The sequence below is a fragment of the Macrobrachium rosenbergii genome, chromosome 58, assembly GCF_040412425.1.
Source record: "Macrobrachium rosenbergii isolate ZJJX-2024 chromosome 58, ASM4041242v1, whole genome shotgun sequence".
Lineage (NCBI taxonomy): Eukaryota > Metazoa > Arthropoda > Malacostraca > Decapoda > Palaemonidae > Macrobrachium > Macrobrachium rosenbergii.
Window position 1 is genome coordinate 1,347,501 of NC_089798.1, and position 17,500 is coordinate 1,365,000.

Here is a 17,500-nt window from a genome sequence, read left to right on the forward strand (position 1 = left end):
TGGATGCGTTAAATGCCTTCTCGCATTCAACACGAGCCATAGGAAAGGGAGTTTTAAATTTCTTTCTAAATGTCTTTACAAAAATGTTTGGTTGATGCAGCTCCATTTTGTTCTAAAACCAGCAAGAATTTTATCAACTTCTCAAAGGTAAACATACTGGTAATTTTATCATGGCAGCCGTAAGTACAATGAATCTGTACCCATATACCGAAGAATGAAGTCGCGTTTGTTGGAATGGATACGAAACATTGTATGAAATGATCTGGGAATAATTGAATCACTGCGGAGATGATTTTTAGCTAAAAATGAAATGACACATAGTAACTAACTGTTTTTTTTTTCAGAATATGTAATGAGGAAACAAAAATCTTAGAACATTATGATTCTTGGTAAAGACACCAAAGAGAGAAAACCTTACTAAATACAGTGTATGGGTACAGATTCATTGCACTTACGGCTGTCATGATAAAATATTCAGTATGTTCACCTTTAAGAAGTTGATAAAATACTTAAGAGATAAATCTGATGGCTCATATATATATATATATATATATATATATATATATATATATATATATATATATATATATATATATATATATATATATATATATATATATATATATATATATATATATATATATATATATATATAAAATTTGGCACATGGCCATCATTTGACCCAACTTATATAACAGGGTAGGTTTCAAACCCGTACCCCCGTGACAGACAGAGTTATGAAGACGATATAAGAATTCGATTTTGCTGGAACACCTCCAGCAGTCCCTATGGAAGCCATAAACCAGTTTACTACGTCCAAAAACTTCTTAAAAATTTTGAAATACTGTTTATCCGACGTTATTGGGGTAATGATTAGTTATTATTGTATATAAATGACTTATAATTGATTAAGTAATGACTTAATAATGATTTTTAATTGAGTAAGTAATCACTTATTAATGGCAGGTACGTCAGGAAATGAGTCGCTATTTTCATTATGCATCAAAGTCTAGAGAAAATAGAGAAAATTAATTGCCGTCCTTATTTAAAGACGTTATTTTCATTAATATACGTCAATAATAATGTAAATAATTATTATTAGTTATAAATAATTATTATTAGTTGAATAATAATGTCAGGGAATGTTATAAAGGGGATACAAGTATTCAGTTTTGCTAAACAAAGCATTACTGGAACACCTACAGCATTACTGGAACTGGAACACCTCCAGCATTACTGGAACACCTCCAACCTATAGAACCTCGGAAGTCGTGACCCATCTACCCTCCTCCTGCAAACCCTGTACTCAGTTTACTGCATCCACAAAGATAAAGGTAAGAGAAGGTATCTGTATTTGAAGTTGTCAAATCTTGGATGAAGTGAAATGTGAAGGCATTTAAAATGAGCCCTCTTGGCCTTTGTGTTTAGGTTTGAGGGTGACTCAAGGCCACGTTATATCACTCGATTTCAGCCATTGCTATTTGCTGTGATACTAACTTTTTTTTTTAGGACAGCACCCAAGCTTATGGTTAAGTTCAAATACGGCCGTTTTCGTAGGCCCTTTGCATATTCAGTTGCACAGGATTACCTGCCACGTCTATATGTGCAATTTCAGTAGTTATTTTCATGGTTTTGCATGAAATGGAAGAGTTTAGGTAACAGCCTAGGACCTTAGGCCAGCACAGTAGCATAGGGGTACGTTCTCATGAGGCCTTTTCTCTTAGACCCTTTGCATAATCAATTCCATAGGATTACACACCACGTAATTTTAGTAGTAATTTTCATGGTTTTATATAAAATAGAAGAGTTTAGGTAATATCCTAGGCCCTTAGGCCAGCATCCTAGCTTAGGGTTAATTTCATATGATTCCTTTTTCTTAGGCCCTTTGCATTTTCAATCGCATGCCACGTCTATATATGCAATTTCAGTAGCTATTTTCATGCTTTTACATATGTGACTTTAGGTAAGAGCCTAGGACCTTAGGCCAGCACCCTAGTGTAGGGTTAAGTTCAAATGAGTCATTTTTCTTTGGCTCTTTGCATACTCAATCGCGTAGGATTGAGTGCCACATTTATGTATGCAACTTCAGTAGTTATTTTCATGCTTTTACAAGAAAAAAAAAGTTAAGTATACCTTAGTTTTACCAGACCACTGAGCTGATTAACAGCTCTCCTAGGGCTGGCCCAAAGGGTTACTTATTTTACGTGGCTAAGAACCAATTGGTTATTTAGCAACGGGGCCTACAGCTCATTGTGGAATCCGAACCACCACATTATAGTAAGAAATGAATTTTTATCACCAGAAATAAATTCCTCTAATTCCTCATCAGCCGGCCGGAGACTCGAACTCGGGTCTAGCGAGTGCTAGTCCACAGCTCTACTGACTCGCCCAATGAAGAGCTTTTACAGGAAATTTAAGAGTTTAGATATAAGCCTAGGACCTAAGGACAGCAACCTAGCATTGGGGTAGTTTAAATGTGGCCTTTTTCTTAGGCCCTTTGCATACTCAATCGCATAGGATTACATGCCACGTCTATATATGGAATTTCAGTAGTTATTTTCATAGTTTTACATGAAATGGAAGAGTTTAGGTAACAGTCTAGGACCTTACACCAGCACCCTAGTGTAGAGGTAAGTTCAAATGAGTCCTTTTTCTTGGGCCCTTTGCATATTAAGTTACATAGGATGACATGCCACGTCTATATATGCAATTTCAATAGTTATTTTCATGGTTTTACATGAAAGGAAGAATTTACGTAATATCCTAGGCCCTTAGGCCAGCATCCTAGCTTAGGGTTAAGTTCATATGAGTCATTTTTGTTAGGCCCTTTGCATATTTAATCACATGCCACGTCTATATATGCAATTTCAGTAGTTATTTTCGTGCTTTTACGTGATATGGAAGAGTTTAGGTAAGAGCCAAGAACCTTAGACCAGCACCCTAGTGTATGGGTAAGTTCAAATGAGTCCTTTTTGTTAGGCCCTTTGCATACTCAATTGCGTAGGATTGCGTGCCATGTTTGTACATGCAACTTCAGTAGTTTTTTCATGCTTTTACAAGAAATGAAAGAGTTTAGATATGAGCCTAGGATCTTAGGACAGCAACCTAACATTGGGGTAGCTCAAATGCGGCCTTTTCTTAGGCCCTTTGCATATTCAATTGCATAGGATTACATGCCACTTCTATATATGCAAGATCACTAGTTATTTTCATGGTTGTACGTGATATAGAAGAGTTTAAGTAAGAACCTAGGACCTTAGGCCAGCACCCTAGCGTAGGGTAAGTTCAAATGATTCCTTTTTCTTAGGCCCTTTGCACACTCAATTGCCTAGGCTTGCATGCCACATTTATATATGAAACTTCAGTAGTTATTTTCATGCTTTTACAAGAAATGAAAGAGTTCAGATATGAGCCTAGGACCTTAGGACAGCAACCTAACATTAGGGTAGTTCAAATGCGCCTTTTCTTAGGCCCTTTGCATATTCAATCGCATAGGATTACATGCCACTTCAATATATGCAAGATCACTAGTTATTTTCATGGTTGTACGTGATATAGAAGAGTTTAGGCAAGAGCCTAGGACGTCAGGCCAGCACCCTAGAGTAGGGGTAAGTTCAAATGATTCCCTTTTCTTAGGCCCTTTGCATACTCAATTGCCTAGGATTGCATGCCACATTTATATATGCAACTTCAGTAGTTATTTTCATGCTTTTACAAGAAATTCAAGTTTACATGTGATCCTAGGACAATAGGACAGCAACCTAGCATAGGGGTAGTTCAAATGCGGCCTTTTTGTTAGGCCCTTTGCCTATTCAATCACATAAGATTACATGCCATGTCTATATATGCAATTTTAGTAGCTATTTTCATGGTTTTACTTGATAAGGAAGATTTTAGTTAAAAGCCTAGGATTTTAGGCCAGCACCGTAGCTTAGGGGTAATTTCAAATGAGTCCTTGTTCTTAGACCCTTTGCATATTCAATTGCATAGGATTACATGCCATGCCTATATATGCAATTTCAGTAGTTATATTCCTGGTTTACATGAAATGGAAGGGTTTAGGTAAGAGCCTAGGACCTTAAGCCATAAAACTAGCGTAAAGGTAAGTTCAAATGAGCACGTCTTTTTATGCCCTTTGCATATTCAGTACCATAGGATTACACAAATCGTCTATTTGTACAATTTTAGTAGTTATTTTCATGGTTTTACACGTAATGGAAGACTTCAGACAAGAACCTACGATCTTAGGACAGCACACTAGCTTAAGGGTAAGGGCCCTTTGCATATTAAATTGCATAGGATTACATGCCACATCTATATATATCAATTTCAGTAGTTATATTCAAGGTTTTACATGCAATGGAAGAGTTTAGGTAAGAGCCTAAGACCTTAGGAAAGCACCCTAGCTTAGAGGTAAGTTCAAATGAGACCTTTTCCTTAGTCCTTTTGCATACTCAATTGCACAGGATTATATGCCACTTCTGTATATGCAATTTCAGTAGTTATTTTCTTGGTTTTATTTGAAATGGAAAAGTTTAGGTAAGAGCCTAGGACCTTAGGACAGCACCCTAGCATAGGGGTAAGTTTAAATGAGTCCTTATTCTTAGGACATTTGCATATTCAATTGCATACGATGACATGCCACAGCTATATATGCAATTTCAGTAGTTATTTTCTTTTATTTACATGGAATGGAAGAGTTTAGGTAAGATCCTAGGACCTTAGGCCAGCATCCTAGCTTAGCAGTAACTTCAAATGAGGCCTTTTTCTTAGGCCTTTGCAATTTAATATGCAAAGGGCCCTTACCCTTAAGCTAGTGTGCTGTCCTAAGATCTTAGGTTCTAGTCTAAAGTCTTACATTACGTGTAAAATTGCATAGGATTGCATGCCACATCTATATATGCAATATCAGTAGTTATTTTCATGGTTTTACATATGGAAGAGTTTAGGTAAGGGCCTAGGACCTTAGGCCAGCACCCTAGCATAGGGGCAAGTTCAAATGATTCCTTTTTCTTAGGCCCTTTGCGCACTCAATTGCATAGGCTTTCATGTCACATTTATATATATAACTTCAGGATTTATTTTCATGCTTTTACACGAAATGAAAGAGTTTAGATATGAGCCTAGGACCATAGGACAGCAACCTAGCATAGGGGCAGTTCAAATGCGGCCTTTTTCTTATGCCTTTGCATATTCAATTGCAAAGGATTGCATGCCACATCTATATATGCAACTTCAGTAGCTATTTTCATAGTTTTACAAGAAATGAAAGAGTTTGATAAGAGCCTAGGACCTTGGGACAGCACCTAGAGTAGGGGTAAGTTCAAATGCTGTATTTTTCTTAGACCCTTTGCATATTCAATTGCATAGGATTACATTCCACATCTATATATGCAATTTCAGTAGTTATTTTCATGGTTTTACATGAAATACAAGAGTTTAGGTAAGAGCCTAGGACCTTAAGCCATAAAACTAGCGTAAGGGTAAGTTCAAATGAGCCCGTCTTTTTATGCCCTTTGCATATTCAGTACCATAGGATTACACAACTCGTCTATTTGTACAATTTTAGTAGTTATTTTCATGGTTTTACACGTAATGGAAGACTTTAGACAAGAACCTAGGATCTTAGGACAGCACACTAGCTTAAGGGTAAGGGCCCTTTGCATATTAAATTGCATAGGATTACATTCCACATCTATATATGTAATTTCAGTAGTTATTTTCATGATTTTACATGAAATGCAAGAGTTTAGGTAAGAGCATAGGAACCTAGGGCAGCACCTTTGCATAGTGGTAAGCTCAAATGAGGACTTTTTTTTAGCCCTTTTGCATATTCAATTGCATAGGATTACACTCCATATCTATATATGCAATTTCAGTAGTTATTTTGATGTTTTCATATGAAATGCAAGAGTTTAGGTAAGAGCCTAGGAACTTAGGGCAGCACCTTTACGTAGGGGTAAGCTCAAATGAGGACTTTTTTTTAGCCCTTTTGCATATTCAATTGCATAGGATTACACTCCACATCTATATATGCAATTTCAGTAGTTATTTTGATGTTTTCATATGAAATGCAAGAGTTTAGGTAAGAGCCTAGGAACTTAGGGCAGCACCTTTACGTAGGGGTAAGCTCAAATGAGGACTTTTTTTTTTAGCCCTTTTGCATACTCAATTGCATAGGATTACATGCCACATCTATATTTACAATTTCAGTAGTTATATCCATGGGTTTACATGAAATGGAAGGGTTTAGGTAAGAGCCTAGGACCATAGGCCAGCACCCTAGCTTAGTGGTAAGTTCAAATGAGGCCTTTTTCTTAGGCCTTTTGCATACTCAGTTAAATAGGACTGCATACCACATCTATATATGCAATTTCAGTAGTTATTTTCATGGTTTTACATGTTATGATAAAGATTAGGTAAGAGCCTAGGACCTTAGGCCAGCGCCCTTTGCATACTCGATTGCATAGGATTGTATGCCTCATCTACATATGCAATTTTAGCAGTTATTTTCATGGTTTTACAAGAAATGAAAGAGTTTAGATAAGAGCCTAGGAACTTAGGACGGCACATGCAACATTTTTTTCTTAGACCCTTTGCATATTCAATAGCATAGGATTACATGCCACGTCTCTATATGCAATTTCAGTAGTTATTTTCTTGGTTTTACATGAAATGGAAGGGTTTAGGTAAGGGCCTAGTACCTACTGTAGGGGTAAGTTTAAATGAGCCCTTTTTCTTATGTCCTCTGCATATTCAATAGCATAGATTTACACACCACTTCCATTTATACAATTTTAGTAGTTATTTTCATGGTTTTAAACGAAATGATAGACTTTAGATAAGAACCTAGGATCTTAGGACAGCACACCAGCTTAAGGGTAAGTTCAAATGCGGCCTTTTTCTTTGGCCCATTGCATATTAAATTGCATATGATTAAATGCCACATCTATATATACCAATTTCAGTGGTTATATTCATGGTTTTACATGAAATGGAAGAGTTTAGGTAAGAGCTTAGGACCTTGGGGCAGCACCCTAGCATAGGGGTAAGTTCAAATGCTGTATTTTTCTTAGACCCTTTACATATTCAATTGCATAGGATTACATTCCACATCTATATATGCAATTTCAGTAGTTATTTTCATGGTTTTACATGAAATGCAAGAGTTTAGGTAAGAGCGTAGGAACTTAGGACCTTTCTGTGGGGGTAAGCTCAAATGAGGACTTTTTTTTAGCCCTTTTGCATACTCAATTGCATAGGATTACATGCCACATCTATATTATGCAATTTCAGTAGTTATATCCATGGTTTTACAAGAAATGGAAGAGTTTAGGTAAGAGCCTAGGACCATAGGCCAGCACCCTAGCTTAGTGGCAAGTTCAAATGAGGCCTTTTTCTTAGGCCTTTTGCATACTCAATTGAACAGGATTGCATACCACATCTATATACGTAATTTCAGCATTTATATTCATGGTTTTCCATGAAATGGAAAAGTATAGGTAAGAGCCTAGGACCTTAGGCCAGCACCCTAGCATAGAGTAAGTTCAAATGAGGCCTTTTTCTTAGACCCTTTGCATACTCAATTGCATAGGATTGCATGCCACATCTATATATTCAACATCAGTAGTTATTTTTATGGTTTTACGTGATATGGAAGAGTTTAGGTAAGGGCCTAGAACCTTAGGCCAGCACCCCTAGCATAGGGGTAAGTTCAAGTGATTAATTTTTCTTAGTCCCTTTGCATAATCAATTGCCCAGGCTTGCATGCCACATTTATATATGCAACTTCAGTAGTTATTTTCGCGCTTTTACAAGAAATGAAAGAGTTTAGATATGAGGATACGACCTTAGGACAGCAACCTAGCATTGGGGTAGTTCAAATGCAGCCTTTTTCTTAGGCCCTTTGCATATTCAGTTGCATAGGATTACATGCCACGTCTGTATATGCAATTTCAGTAGTTATTTTCAAGGTTTTATATGATACGGAAGAGTTTAGGCAAGAGCCTAGGACCTTAGGCCAGCATCCTAGAGTAGGAGTAAATTCAAATGATTCCCTTTTCTTAGGCCCCTTGCATACTCAATTGCCTAGGCTTGCATGCCACATTTATATATGGAACTTTGGTAGTTATTTTCTTGCTTTTACAAGAAATGAAAGAGTTTAGATATGAGCCTAGGACACTAGGACAGCAACCAAGTATAGGGGTAGTTCAAATGCGGCCTTTTTCTTGGGCCCTTTGCATATTCAATCACATAAGATTACATGCCGCGTCTATATATGCAATTTCAGTAGTTATTTGGATGGTTGTATATGATATGGAAGATTTTAGGTAAGAGCCTAGGTAAGAGCCTAGGACCTTAGGTCAGCACCCTAGCTTAGGGGTAATTTCAAATGAGTCCTTGTTCTTAGACCCTTTGCATATTCAGTTGCATAGGATTGCATGCCATGTCTATATATGCAATTTCAGTAGTTATTTTCTTGGTTTTACATGAAATGGAAGGGTTTTGGTAAGAGCCTAAGACCTTAAGCCATAACCCTAGTGCAGGGGTAAGTTCAAATGAGCCCTTTTTCTTATGTCCTTTGCATATTCAATAGCATAGATTTACACATCACGTCTGTTTATGCAATTTGATAGTTATTTTCATGCTTTTAAACGAAATGATAGACTTTAGATAAGAACCCAGGATCTTAGGACAGCACACCAGCTTAAGGGTAAGTTCAAATGCAGCCTTTTTTCTTGGGCCCATTGCATATTAAATTGCAAATGATTACATGCCACATCTATATATACCAATTTCAGTGGTTATATTCATGGTTTTACATGAAATAGAAGAGTTTAGTTAAGAGCCTAGTTAGGGGTAAAATCAAATGAGGCCTTTTTCCTTGTCCTTTTGCATACTCAAGTGCATAGGATTATATGCCACTTCTATATATTCAATTTCGGTAGTTATTTTCATGGTTTTATATGAAATGGAAAAGTTTAGGTAAGAGCCTAGGACCTTAGGTCAGCACCCTTGCATAGGGGTAAGTTTAAATGAGTCCTTATTCTTAGGACATTTGCATACTGAATTGCATAGGATGACATGCCACATTTATATATGCAATTTCAGTAGTTATTTTCTTTTATTTTCATGAAATGGAAGAGTTTAGGTAAAAGCCTAGGACCTTAGGCCAGCATCCTAGCTTAGGGGTATCTTCAAATGAGGCCTTTTTCTTAGGCCTTTGCATATTCAATTGCATAGGATTGCATGCCACATCTATATATGCAATTTCAGTAGTTATTTTCATGGTTTTACAAGAAATGAAAGAGTTCGATAAGAGCCTAGGACCTTGGGACAGCACCCTAGCATAGGGGTAAGTTCAAATGCTATATTTTTCTTAGACCCTTTGCATATTCAATTGCATAGGATTACAATCCACATCTATATATGCAATTTCAGTAGTTATTTTCATGGTTTTACATGAGATGCTAGAGTTTAGGCAAGAGCCTAGGACCTTAGGGCAGCACCTTTGTGTAGGGGTAAGCTCAAATGAGAATTTTTTTTTAGCCCTTTTGCATACTAAATTGCATAGGATTACATGCCACATCTATATATGCAATTTTAGTAGTTATATCCATGGTTTTACAAGAAATGGAAGAGTTTAGGCAAGAGCCTAGTATAATAGGCCAGCACCATAGCTTGGTGGTCAGTTCAAATGAGGCCGTTTTCTTAGGCCTTTTGCATACTCATTTGAATGGGATTGCATACCACATCTATGTATGCAATTTCAGCAGTTATTTTCATGGTTTTACATGAAATGGAAAAGATTAGGGAAGACCGTAGGACCTTAGGCCAGCACCCTAGCATAGAGTAAGTTCAAATGAGGCCTTTTTCTTAGACCCTTTGCATACTCAATTGCATAGGATTGCATGCCACATCTATATATGCAATTTCAGTAGTTATTTCCATGGCTTTACCTGAAATGGAAGAGTTGAGGTAAGAGCCCAGGTCCTTAGGCCAGTACTCTTGCTTAAGGGTATGTTCAAATGCAGGCTTTTTCTTTGGCTCTTCGCATTTTTGATTGCATAGAATTCCACGCAATATTTGTATTTGAAGGTGCCAAAAGTTAAAGTGAATTATTTTCATGGTTTTACATGAAATGGAAGATTTTAGGTAAGAGCCTAGTACATTAGGCCAGCACTCTAGCTTAGGGGTAAGCTTGAATGTACTAATTTTCTTGGCCCATTTGGGCATTTAAATCCATAGGATTTCATGCAACATTTATACATTCTATTTTAATTGTTTTTTGTTATTTTTACCTTCAAACTATTTGAAGGCACTAAAATTTTTTTTATTTTTACCTTCAAATTATTTGGAGGCACTAAATTATATAAAGTAAATTGTGAAGGCATTGTCTTTCAGAAAATACCTGCACATTTGAATGCACAAATTAAAATTATTTAACCTTTTCAATAACAATGATCCAATTATTTTTCAGAAAATATGCCACCACAGAAACTACATTCCACTGGGTCAAAGAGTTCAGGAGCCAAAAGGAATGCAGCATACAGAGCAGCGGAAACATCAGATCAGAGGGAGGCCAGACTGGAAGCCAAGAGGACAATAGTTGCTGCATCCAGAGCAGTGGAAGTACCGGAACAGGGGGAGGCCAGACTGGTATATCTGAGAATGAAAGTAGCTACATGCAGAGCAGCATAAGGACAGGAACAGATGGAGACCAGACTAGAAGTCCAAAGGACGAAATAAACAGCATACAGGGTAGCGGAAACATCAGATTAGGAGGAGGCCAGACTGGAAGCCAAAAGGACAAGAGTTGCTGCATCCAAAGCAGTGGAAGTACTGGAACAGAGGGAGGCCAGGCTGGTAGATCTGAGCATGAGTGTAACTGCATCCAGGGCAGCAGAAGAGGACAGACTGGAATCCAGAGGATGAGAGAAGTGGCATACAGGGCGGTGGAATCATAAGATCAGAGCGAGGCCAGACTGGAAGCCAAGAGGGCAAGATTTGCTGCATTCAGACCAGCGGAAACACCGGAACAGAGGGTGGCCAGACTGGTATATCTGAGATGTGAGTAGCTGCATCCAGAGCAGTAGAAGGACTGGAACAGAGGGAGGCCAGACTGGTAGACCTGAGGATGAGAGTAGCTGCATCCAGAGCAGCAGAAGGACCGGAGCAGAGGGAGGCCTGCCTGGAAGTCCAGTGGACGAGATAAGCAGCATACAGGGTGACAGAAACATTAGATTAGAGGAGGTCAGACCGGAAGCCGAGAGGACAATAGTTGCTGCATCCATAGCAGCAGAAGTACAGGAACAGACGAAGGCCAGACTGGTAGATCTGAAGACGAGTAGCTGCATCCAGAGCAGTAGAAGGACCAGAACAGAGGGAGGCCAGACTGAAAGTCCAGAGGACGAAAGAATCTGCATCCAGAGCAGCAGAAGAACCAGAACAAAGGGAGGCCAGACTGGAAGATCAGAGGACAAGATTTGCTGCAACCAGATCAGCAGAAGAACCGGAACAGAGGGAGGCCAGGCTCCAACAGGTGGGGCTTTTCATGAGTCAGAACTCAAAGGAATATGGCAGATTTGAAAAAAGCATCATTCGATTAAGGCCAGATGTCAGTTATCACGAGCACCCTCACATGTCCATTGGAAAGTTGGACAGTGTTTGTCAGCACTTCAATGCACTCAAGTGGAAAGAAGTGGCTCTGGGAATCTGCTGCAGTGCGGTCAGTCCGCCCAATCTACTGCAATCACTTGTGTCAGGAAATATGACCACACCTCAACATTTCCTTGAAAATATTCAAAAATACACCACCTACCTCCAAATGATGTTCGTTGCAAAGGAGATTTCGTGAGACAGGCTACATGCCCACCTTCAAAGTTCAAGTTTCATTAGATCTACTTTATGGACGATGCAACTGCAGAGGCCGAAACGAGATAGAGCTAGTTACCAGGCCTAAAAGATGGCATCATTCTAAATTTTTAGGTACTGGGCCTAAAGGGAGGCATTGTTCAAGATCTTTAGGAGTTCCTTCACAGGTACCACGCCTGTGTCGCCATCTTCAACACAGCCTTGGAGCTCATGCCTACAGAGAACAACAAGATCAAGATCAGGCAGAACAAGAAGCCTGAGGGTGAGCACGAAAGATGTCTCCATCTTCAATGAATTGGCCATGGTAATGGTCAGCAATAACTTTGAGCCCAGCAACATTGTCCTTCATAAGGGAAACCAGACAGTTTGCAGAGTGCCTGACATCCACAGGTCCTATGATTCCCTGCAGTATCCTCTGATCTTCTGGCAAGGCGAGGACAGCTACTACTTTCCTCCTAACCAATCTGGCAACTGGCGAAGGAAAGAAAGTGTCATCCATAGACTACTATGCCTACAGAGTAATGTTGCAAGCCAGGAAATTGCAAGATGCTGTTTCACCATTTTGTCATGGACATGTACATCAAAACTGACAGTGAGAGAGTGCTACATTTGGACATACCAGCAGGAGTTGCGAGCCACTGACTATCCACCTCCAAGATGCCATCACCAGTGACACCAACCCAAGGGAGCTGGGAGGGAAAAAGGGTCATCCTGCCCGCCAGTGTCGTCAGACTTCCCAGGCATGTGCATGAGTACACCCAAGATGCGATGACTTAGATAGGGGGTAAGTTCAAATGTGGCTATTTTCTTAGGCATTTGCATTCAATTGCATAGGAATGCATGCAACATCTATGTAGGCAATTTCAGTAGTTACTGTATTTTCATGGTTTTATATGAAATGGAAGAGAGTTTAGGTAGGCTAACATGAACCTTAAGCTGCAACCCTAGGTTAGAATTGCATTCAATATCTGTATTTGAAGGTGCCAAATCTTAGATAATATCTAAAAGTGAAAGTATTTAGTTATTTTCATGGTTTCACATTTTACACAAAATAGAAGAGTTTAGGTAACAGTCTAGGACCTATGGAAAGCATTCAAATGTGGCCGTTTTCTTAGGCCATTTGCATATTCAATCGCTCAGTATTGCATGCAGCATTTATATTTGAGATATTATGGATTTTTCTTCCTTTTAGCCATTTGCATATTCAATTGTGCAGAATTGCATGTAATGTCTATATATGCGATTTCAGTAATTATTTTTATGGGTTTACATGAAATGAAAAAGTTTAGGTAAGCTAATTTGAACCTTAGGCTACCACCCTAGGCTAGGTAAGTATGAAGGTGGTCATATTAAATGTAATTTTAATATTCAATTGCATGCAATATCTGTATTTGAAGAAGCCAAATCTTAGTGAAATATGATTCTGCCAAATCTTAAAATGAAATATGAAGGTATTTAGTTATTTCCATGGTTTTACACAAAATGGGAATTTTGAGTTTAGGTAAGATCATAGGACAGCACTCTAGTTTAGGGGACCCTAAAGTTCAAATCTGGTTATTTTCTTGGCCAGGCCATTTGCATATTCAATTATATTGGATTGCATGCAAAATGTATAATTTGTAAAGGCATTGTCTTTTAGAAAATATGAGTGTTAGAAAATATGAGCGCATTTGATTGCACAAATAAAAATTTTTTGTAAACCTTAAAATAACAATGATCTAATGATCCAATTATTTTTCAGAAAATATGCTACCAAAGAAACAGCTTTCCACTGGGCCTAAGAGTTCAGGAACGGAAAAGGAATGCAGCTTTCCACTGGGCCTAAGAGTTCAGGAACCAAAAGGAATGCAGCATACAGGGCAGTGGAAACATTTGATCAGAGGGAGGCCAGAATGGCAGCCAAAAGGACAAGTTGCTGCATCCAGAGCAATGGAAGTACTGGAACAGAGGGAGGCCAGACTGGTAGATCTGAGAATGACAACAGCTGCATCCAGAGCAGCAGAGGACCAGAACAGAGGGAGGCCAGACTGGACGAGGTAAGGAGCACACAGGGTGGAGGGAAAAATCAGATTAGAGGGAGGCCAGGCTGGAAGCAGAGAGGACAAGAGTTGCTACATCTAGAGCAGTGGAAGTACAGACTGGTAGATCAGATAGCTGCATCCAGAGCAGCAGAAGGACTGGAACAAATTAAGGCCAGACTTTCCGCATCCAGATCAGTGGAATACATGTAACCAGAACAGAGGGAAACCAGACTCCAACAGGTGAGGACGACAGTTGAAGGAGTCAGAACTCAAAGGAATTTAGAGTTATCTTGAGCACCCTCACGTGTCCATTGGAAAGTTGGGCATTGTAATGCACTTGAGAGTCTGGGATTCTGCTGCAGCAATGGAAAGGTGTCTTTGCCACTTTTGGTCTGCCCGCCCAATCCACTGCAATCACTTATGTCAGGAGTTATGACCACTTCTCGACATTTCAAGGGAAAACATTTTTTAAAGTATAACTCCTACTTCCAAATGATGTCGTTTGGTGCAAAGGGGATTTGCAAGACAGGCTACATGTCTACCTTTGAAGTTTGAGGTCAGGTGTACCGTGCCTTCAGATCCTTGCTTCCTATGCCAGAAGTAGACCCCAAGTTTTATCAGATATACTTTATGGGCGATGCAAATGCAGAGGCCAAAATGAGACAGAGCAAGAAACTGGGCCTAAAGAAAGGCCTTCTTCTAGACTTTATGGGCGATGCAAATGCAGAGGCCAAAATGAGACAGAGCAAGAAACTGGGCCTAAAGAAAGGCCTTCTTCTAGATCTTTGGGAGTTCCTTCGGGGGCACTATGCTTAAGTCACCATCTTCAAAACAGCCTTGGAGCTCATGCCTACAGAGAACCATAAGACAGGATCAGGCTGAACAAGAAGCCTGAGGGTGAGCACAAAAGACGTTTTAATGTCCCCAACTTCGATGAAGCAGCCTTCGTGATGGTCGGCAATGGTCAGCAATAACTTCAACCCCTGCAACATCGTCCTTCACAAGAGAAACCAGACAGTTTAGAAAGTGACTGACACCCACAGGTTCTATGACTCCCTGCAGTACCCTCTGATCATGGCATGGCGAGGACGGCTACTACTTCAATATTCCTCAAACCAGTCTGGCAACTGGTGAAGGGAAGAAAGTATTGTCACAAAGTCATGTTGCAAGCCACGGAAGAGAACCACCTTTTGAAGTGTAAGGTGCTGTTTCACCAGTTGGTCGTGGACATGTACATCAAAATTTAGAGTGAGAGGCTTTGCTACATTTGGACCCACCAGCAGGAGTTGTGAGCCACTAACTAAATCCATCTCTAAGGTGCCATCGCCAGTGACACCAATCCAATGGAGTTGGGAAAAAGTCATCCTGCCCTCGAGTGTCATCGGAAGTCCAAGGCACACATGCACAAGTACACCCAAGATGCAATGACTTACATGAAGTATGGATGTCCCGACCTCTTCACACCTTAACCTGTGAACTGGCTGGAAATTCAGGAGTAGCTGCTTCCTCGACAGCCACCTTCCCACTGCCACAACCTTACTGCCAGGGTCTTCAAACGGAAACATACCAAGATGGTCGGCGTTATCAACAAGTCACACATCTTTGGAGAAACCCAATACTGTGGATGTACATCGAGTGGCAAAAGCGTGTCATCCCCCATGCTTACGTGTTGTTCTAGCTACAGCCTACTGACATCAACAAAGTGATCAGTGCATAAATTCCAGATCCACAAGAAGATCCCCTGCCCCATGCCGTCATCACCAAGAACATGATCCATGGTCCCTGTGACAATCACAACTAAAACTTACCATGCATGGTCGACGGGAATTGTTCAGATAAGGTCCGAAGGAACTCTTCAGTGAAATGGAAACAAGAGAAGACAGCCACCCTCTCTAACAAAGGTGAAAGCCAGGAGCTGGCAGGTTCACGGCAAAGATCAACATGAAACTCGGCCAGGAGTACCATCAGGTCAAGGTAGACAACAGATGGGTTGTGCTGTACAATTTGCTCATCTGAAAGATGTTCCGAGCCCACATTAATGTCGAGAGGTGCAATTCAGTGAAGTCTGTATCAAGTACACTGCAAGTACATCAATAAGGAAAGTGACCAAGTTTCAAATTACAGACAGACCAGCCCATCCTGGATGAAGTGCAGGCCTTCCAACTCGGCAGGTACATCTGCAGTAGTCAAGCCGTCTAGAGAATCTTGAGCTTCCAGATCCACAACAGGTACCCGACCATGCTGAAGCTGAGTGTTCACTTGCAAATTGGTGAGAGTCGACTTCAGGCTGGATGGCTTCCAACCAGAGCGAATGTAGGCCCCACCCAAGACCACCTTGACGGCCTTCTTTCAGCTGTGTCAGGAAGACTCCTTTGCCAAGACACTACTTTACCCCGTTGTGGCCAAATACTACACCTGGGATTCTCACAGCAAAAAGTTCAGGAGGTGAAAGAAGGCTACTACCAGGGAGTCAAATCTACTGATGTCCTGGGACATGTCTCCACGGTCCATCCTTCTAGCGGCGAATGTTTCTACTTGAGAATGCTTCTGCATGTTGTACAGGGACCCATACCATTCGTGAGTTTGAAAATGGTGGGCAGTCAAAACAGCGAAATTTTCAGGGAGGCCTGTGAAAGGCAAGGTTTGTTGGAGAACGACCAGCACTGGGACCTCACCTTGGCTGAAGCCACTTTGTTGCAGCTGCTGAGGAAAATCAAACGCCTTTTTGTCATTTTGCTTACCACCTGTGCCATGTCCTGCTCCCTTCAGCTTTAAAGTACAGGATGACACAACGAGTGAAGACGTTCTCCACCAAGTGAGGTGAGAAAATCTGACCCATGTACCTGAACACCTGCCTTAAGATGTCTGGAGAGGAGTCCAAAAATGTTCAAGCTGACTATGAACATGAGACAGTGTAGTTGTCTGGCAATCCTCTGGCTGGACAGTTTTCCCAAGTAGCTTCTTGGCAATCCTCTGGCTGGACAGTTTTCCCAAGTAGCTTCTCACCTTGGAAATGGGAAGGCCACTGGTTGATGCCCAGACAAGACATCGTGTCCCAGGGAACTTTTGCACCTTGGTCAGCACCAACCCAACAAGAATTGGTAGCAGCAGTGTTTCCTGACATCCAGCTACCACAAGTACGACTGGCTTCAGAAAAAAGTGATTCTGGCCCCAAAAAATGAGTGTATGAAAAACAAACTTGCAGATCTAGGAAATGTGTATGAAAAACAAACTTGCAGATCTAGGAAATGTTGCTTTGCAGTGGGTGTTTTTCTACTGTTCCATCGATGTTATCATGGATCCCAATGGTGTTGTCAATTACCCAACGAAATTCCTGAACTCCTTGGAGATGTCTGGATATCCACCTCACGTCCTCAACCTGAAAGTCGGTACACCAATCCTCCAGCTTTGAAACGTGCATAGTCCCAAGTTGTGCAACGGGACATGTCTGATCATCATCAAGACCCTTCTTCTCAATACAGACGAGACAATGTAACTAGATGTGGCAGAGGAGAAGACATCTTTATCTCATGAGTCTCGATGATTGTGGACAATCTCCTGTTCACCTTCTAGAGGATCCAATTGCCTGTCAGGCTTGCTTTCGC

General features: G+C 40.3%; 1 protein-coding gene and 1 long non-coding RNA gene across 4 annotated transcripts in view; one reads left to right on the forward strand and one right to left on the reverse strand.

Moving 5' to 3' along the window:
• The window catches only part of LOC136837198 (putative neural-cadherin 2), a 1,292,835-nt gene that overhangs the window by 26,329 nt on the left and 1,249,006 nt on the right, over positions 1 to 17,500 (reverse strand). The gene's annotated exons all lie outside the window — the stretch shown is intronic.
• Positions 1,258 to 14,601, forward strand: LOC136837200 (uncharacterized). The gene is made up of 3 exons (XR_010852620.1): positions 1,258 to 1,334; positions 10,481 to 12,658; positions 13,616 to 14,601. It is a non-coding gene; the product is annotated as an uncharacterized lncRNA (long non-coding RNA).